The sequence below is a fragment of the Athene cunicularia genome (assembly GCF_003259725.1).
Source record: "Athene cunicularia isolate RWA chromosome 2 unlocalized genomic scaffold, athCun1 chr2_part1, whole genome shotgun sequence".
Taxonomy (NCBI): Eukaryota; Metazoa; Chordata; class Aves; order Strigiformes; family Strigidae; genus Athene; species Athene cunicularia.
The window spans coordinates 119,070,776-119,076,775 of NW_020799095.1; positions in this window are offsets into that span (position 1 = coordinate 119,070,776).

Sequence of the window (6,000 nt, forward strand, 5' to 3'; positions counted from 1 at the left end):
TTGAGTCAGTCTGCATACACACTGTCTAGATAGTAAGATACCATTTTAAAATATTAATAGAAAATATACATAGAAAATAAACTCACAAATAATTCAATTTTGATATTTATCTGTTCAAAAGCTAAAGAAACTCAAAAATGCAACTTTCTCCATTCGCTCCCACAGTGCCTTCAAAGTGCTCTAAGATATCTCCACACACACTCACTATGTTGACTTCGTGTTAAATTTGCTGCCAACTCAATTCCTTTTCCTAGTAGTTTGTAAACACATCTGTCCAGCAGAAAGAGGAAACAACAAGCAGTTTATTTCAGATATATTTCTAACAAATGTTCAGGAAAATGTGACTTATATTCATTATTGATCTAGCCTGGACTTGGATGAAATTCCTTTTGGCAGTGAGGAGTATCCTGTCTTTTCACTAAAGAGCTTTAAGGTTTTAAAAGCAAAATAATGAGAGACCTGACTGCCAGACAGGAGGTGTACACTTTCCTATTACTTTTCTATTACAAGAATTAGTATATTATTGAAAAGATAGCCTAACTAGTTGTCTGGCTAGTTATCTAATTCTAAGACAGATGAGTTCACTACCGTTATGAGCCAGCACAACTTTACTAAACTAACCAGTATTTTATATAATGGAATTTTGCTTTTTATTAATTCCTAGTCCTCAAAACAGGTACCTAAATGTATAACGAATTCATCTTCTTTCTGCAGAAAAGTTCATGTGCCATTCAAGGGGCATCACTATCCAACTATAGGATTTAGAGTCAGATTCTGTTTTCAGCTGGGTTTCCAAAAGTATGGTCAGCTCAAACATAGCTCAGTTCTGACATTGGAAATGTTAAGCACCATGAACTCCTGACATTTTCCATCATTCTAATAGGAAAAAAAAAAAATGCCTATTCACACATTTACCCTCTTCCTCTTAACCCAAAAATGAGGAATGAGATTTTGAAATAAAGTTGACTTCACTGATGTTTAATAAATTCAGAGAACTGTAAAAATAAAGCACAACATACATTTCTAATATTATTATTTAGCATTTTTTACTGATTTAGTAAAACTATTATACAGCCTAAATCTAGAAATTATGCACATGTTGGATATACATGACATGCCTCTCTATCATGCTCATGTTGAAATCATTCTCAGTTATATATGTGGGATTACTACACTAAGAAATGTGACGTATTTGCCAAAGCAAGAAACCACTATATATATAAATATTGAATTTCTTTGGATGTTTCATAGTCCTTTCCTGTCACTCTGCTCTTCTCTGTTATGCTGAATGGTGGTGGTGAGAAACAGAAACAACAATAAAGTTTTGACAAATTTATAGGACAATACTCAAAGTCATTGGTTTTGATTAGTTTTTAAAATTAGCATTTTCAAGGACGCAAACTCATCAATGTACTCACATACTCTACATAAGATTAGAAATAAATTAAACTTTCCAAATACCAATCTATACAGGTTTAATTACTTTCAAGACTCCTTTAGTTCAAAGCAGTGCTTTAACTTCCAAATAAATTTGATTCATTTGCCTCTTGTGAGTGAGCTGAGAGAGTGAGATTTAGACATGCTATGTGGGCCTAGCAAGACAAAGACAAAACCATACAGACTCAGGAAATAAAGTCAGATTTTTCTTTGATGGAATATGTTAAGTAAACTAGGAAGAAGGGACGTATGATCCATTTGCCTTCCCAAATGGAATAATTAAGTCCAATAAAATATGCTTTCACTGTATTTAGATGAATTTTGCCTATCAGTTTTCAGGACTTAGTAAGTTGAACAGCCAAACCACTCCTTTGCATCGAAGACACGCTTTAACTGTTGAAATATGCATTGAGCTTATTCCTTCATAAGGCCTGGAGAAATGGGTTGAGACAGGACAATAGGAAGGCTGTCAGAAACATGTTTCTTTTGCTACTCTTTCTTGGGATAACAAAAATCACAGCTGAATACTAATGAACTGGAGACATAAGAATGTAAGAATGCTCCTTCCTCATGGATGCCTTAAGCCTCCCTGTTCTTTCCCTATCTCCTTTTAGTTTTGCTTCTTTTGAAACTTCAGGGCTCCTGTTACAAGCCATCCTTTCCTGCATCACTACTCTGGACAATTTTATCCCCGGACTTTGGCAGAGCTCACACTTCCTAAAGACTACTTTAAGACTTGATTATAACAGCAATGAAAAATCACACAGGACAATTTCATTTCTGTCTGTGGAACAGTAATTTTACAATTTTCTTGTGAATGCACAATATTGCAACAAATCCAAAGGCGATAATATTTTATGAATGGTTTCCTTGTGATCACAGTTTGATTCCTGGAATTACCAGTTGCTCAAAACTGTCAACCACAGTTTACATGAAATATCCTGTTTCAGTAAGCAGCGGAAAATCACCAAGAAACAGTCCTCCCTCTCCCTTTAAACAAAACCACTATAACTTTAATTTGGGGCATACAGGCTTTACTAAAAAGCCAGAATTAGTAAAAGATCAGGAAAGTTTTATAGAGCTCTTTGGCAGTGTGAGTACATCACTGCACATGTATCATTCTTGTAATGGTTATGTTATACTCTTTACTCACCTCCAACCCTAGCTGACCATCAAAAAAAAAAAAAAAAAAAAAAGAAATGTTCTTGTACCTCTCTTCTTCTTAGTAGTGAAGTAGCAGATTCTGACTTGAGGAAGTTTTGTGGGTTACTTTTCCTTCTGTCAAAGCAGTGGGAGTTTTCTCAGATGTCTCCATAGTTTTGTACCATCTAGTTTGATGTCAGGCACCTCTTGCCCTCTCTACCAACCTGAGCGCTGCTACAGAGGAGCCTGGCCAATCCCGATGAATGGGAGAAGAGCTGGGAGCGTGGATGCTGTCACCAGTGCTGGCAGGGAGTGAGGGATGGCAGCTAAGAAGGCTGGAGGGACACTGTGGGAGGGACATCGTGACCAACATAGGGGTCACTGAATGCTTTCAGTGCCAACCCCAGGAATATCTTGGGTATGAAAGAGAAAGAGGGAGCTGTGACAAGATAGAAATGCTGACATATTCTGCAGAAAGGAATTGTTTTAAATCATTACTTCACAATATTTAAAAACTAAAATCGAGTTTAGAAGACCCACCTAATGGATTTTAAGGGCCTCACAATCTCAGGGTACCAATGGCATCACACACATTGTAGGGAGGCCCTGAGCCTGTGGGGCAGTCCATGGGGCAGAGTCCCCACCACCAATATTATTTTCATGGCAAGGCTTCCCAGACCCAGCAGTTAAACAGCTTCCAAGAAAGCTGTCACAAAACTACATTTTCTTGAAACATTTCCCTGTCAATGAATTGATATTTCCTGACAAATCTCATTTCGCTGGAAATTTTTTGCTAATTTTCTTTCCAAACTGATAGAATTTGCTTATAGTAGATCTGTGGGTGTTGGATGTTCAGCTTCTTAGCTACCACATCATGGGGAAATGAATGAGCCACAAGGAAAATACAGCCTTCTGTCCCTTATGCAGATCTCTTAGACATTTGGAAAAATCTCCAGTTTTGTCACCAGGATGCCTCAATGAACATTTATCTTCCTAAAATGCAAAAGCATCTAAGGTTTTTAGTACTGGATTGAACTGTATTGACAGGTTAGCAAGAGACTCAGAATTCTATCCAAGAAAACAGTTCTGGCTTTAGATGACAGATGTAGGAGCATAGCTCAGACTCCATGTAGTTTAAATACTACCTACAGACACAACTCAGAAAACCTCTGTTTAGGTTCCATTGAAGTGAGTTCAATTGAATTGTGGGTCTCATTGTCACAGAGGTTCTTCATGACATAAGGATTATTTTTCTGTAATCAGTCATATTTGCCCCATGTTTGGCATAATCTTAATGAAATATAAAATGGTGGAAATAAAAGCTGGTTACTTTATTTTAGTATAAAATATTTTGTACTACAAAAAAAAAACACAACACAAAACACTACTGGGTGGTCTACATCAAATACGTAGAGGCTTGAATTCATTCCACTAGACTTTAAGATTTTAATTGAAATATATTTATTGGAAGTTTAGTAATCCTAAACACTGTCAATGGCTGTCCTGGTTCAGCTAGGATAGGGTTAAGTTTCTCCCAAGCAGGGGGAAGGGATCTCCAGCCAGATTATTCATGCCATGCTGATGTCAGGTCTGGCCGGGCAGCACAGGAAGCTTTCCTTTGTGCCTTTGGTCACGGGGAGCATGTGCGCGGGCTGGATGTGTTCACTGCGGTATTTCTCTGTATATCTTTTGTCTTGTTTACTGTTATTACTGTTTGTTGTTGTTATCATTGCTACTGTTGTTGTTCAGATTGTTTATAATACTGTTGCATTAAATTTCTCCTTATTTTAACTCGGGGTTTTTGCCCTACTCAGTCCAAGGGTGGGGGACGCAACGTGTTCTCCAGTCCTGGCAGGGCCTAAACTGTCACAATGGAGGAAGAGGAGAAATTCATCTCATGTCAGATTTGAATGATAAAAAGTTTTGGATTAATATTCAGATAACTTAGACATTTTTATTCTAAAAGACTAATAATTAAAATGATGGACACCTCAAACTGCTAGAGATAATGTTTTGTATCAGCAATCCTCTTAAAAACCTACACTGTTACATAAAGCATTTACACAATTCACTTTGTGGATCCCTGCTGAAGGCCATTTTTTTCTCTGATAATACAGAAATACTTTGTGCCCTGAGTTCACTGCATGGATGGGGCAGCATTGCCCTTCCACACCTGGTGGGCACTGGAGGTACCCTGGAAACTCCTCACCCCTTATGACTGTGCAGCTTCTCTTTTTCTGGTGAAGGCAGCCAGTCCTGCTGGGGTGCCTGGCAGAATAGCCAGGTCTGGCTTGGCTCTCTCTCTTCTTCTTCCTACTTCCTACTTCCTACTGGCAGCAATGGCCAAGCAAGAAAAAAGCAGAGGCAGGAAAGAATTTTTAAGTATCCCAAACAATGACAAAATTGGTTCTTGAAGCACAAACCAACTATTTATAATTCAAAATTAAAACATTTATTGCAAAAAAAAAAAAACAAAACCCCCCCAAAAAAACCCCAATGAAAAATAATCCTCTATGGATATATGAACACAAAATCTTTGTTTACAGCTTTTAAGAGAAAGAAAGAGGATGTTTGTTCTATTCCAAACCACCACCAGTCCCTGCCTTCATTGCTCCTCTATCATGTCATGGCTACTCCCACATACACAGCTGCTGTGCAACAGCCCAGGACCGTATTTTTCCAACTTACCTAGAAGACTATTACACATGACCTGTCATAACGTTGTCCTTGAGAAAGATAGTATCAAGTTCACATCTTTTTCTGAAGCCAAGCTTATGCTTTGCATACTGATTTCCAAAATTTACTTTCAAAGTTTATTCTCTGCTTCTATTTCCGATTTTTGTTAATACTACATCTCTGAACACAACTAAGTGCAACTCTCAGTATTTGCTTTCTGAGCTTTGCAAATTTTGGTGGTGTTTGATCAACTGGCTCTGAGACAAGAAAGTTCATATAATTTATAGTGATTATCTTATCTGGGCTCACACAAGTTTATATAAACATTATCTGTACCATCTTTGTCCTCACTTGAATGATATATTGCGTTCAACACCTCCATAATGTTGTATTGAACTGGATAATCGCCTTTTAGAAAAATATATTGATTTGTTTTAGCTACTGGTTATTTCCTAACTGTTCTACATATGCAGAAGGGTTAGGTATTTCAGACTGCTTAATTTATATAGATGTGTAAGGAGATTTCAGTTAAAAGAGTATACAATAAAAAATGGTGATATGTACATATGAGGATCAATGATTGTAATCACTTTCATGGGTTTCATCCAAAAAACATGGACTTTTAAAATTAAAGTTGCTCTTCTCTCTATTCTAATAATTTCTAGATATATAGTATACTGTATATAAGAAATATACTGTATACTGAAGTACAGATATGGCAAGTGAAATTCTGTTAGCAACACC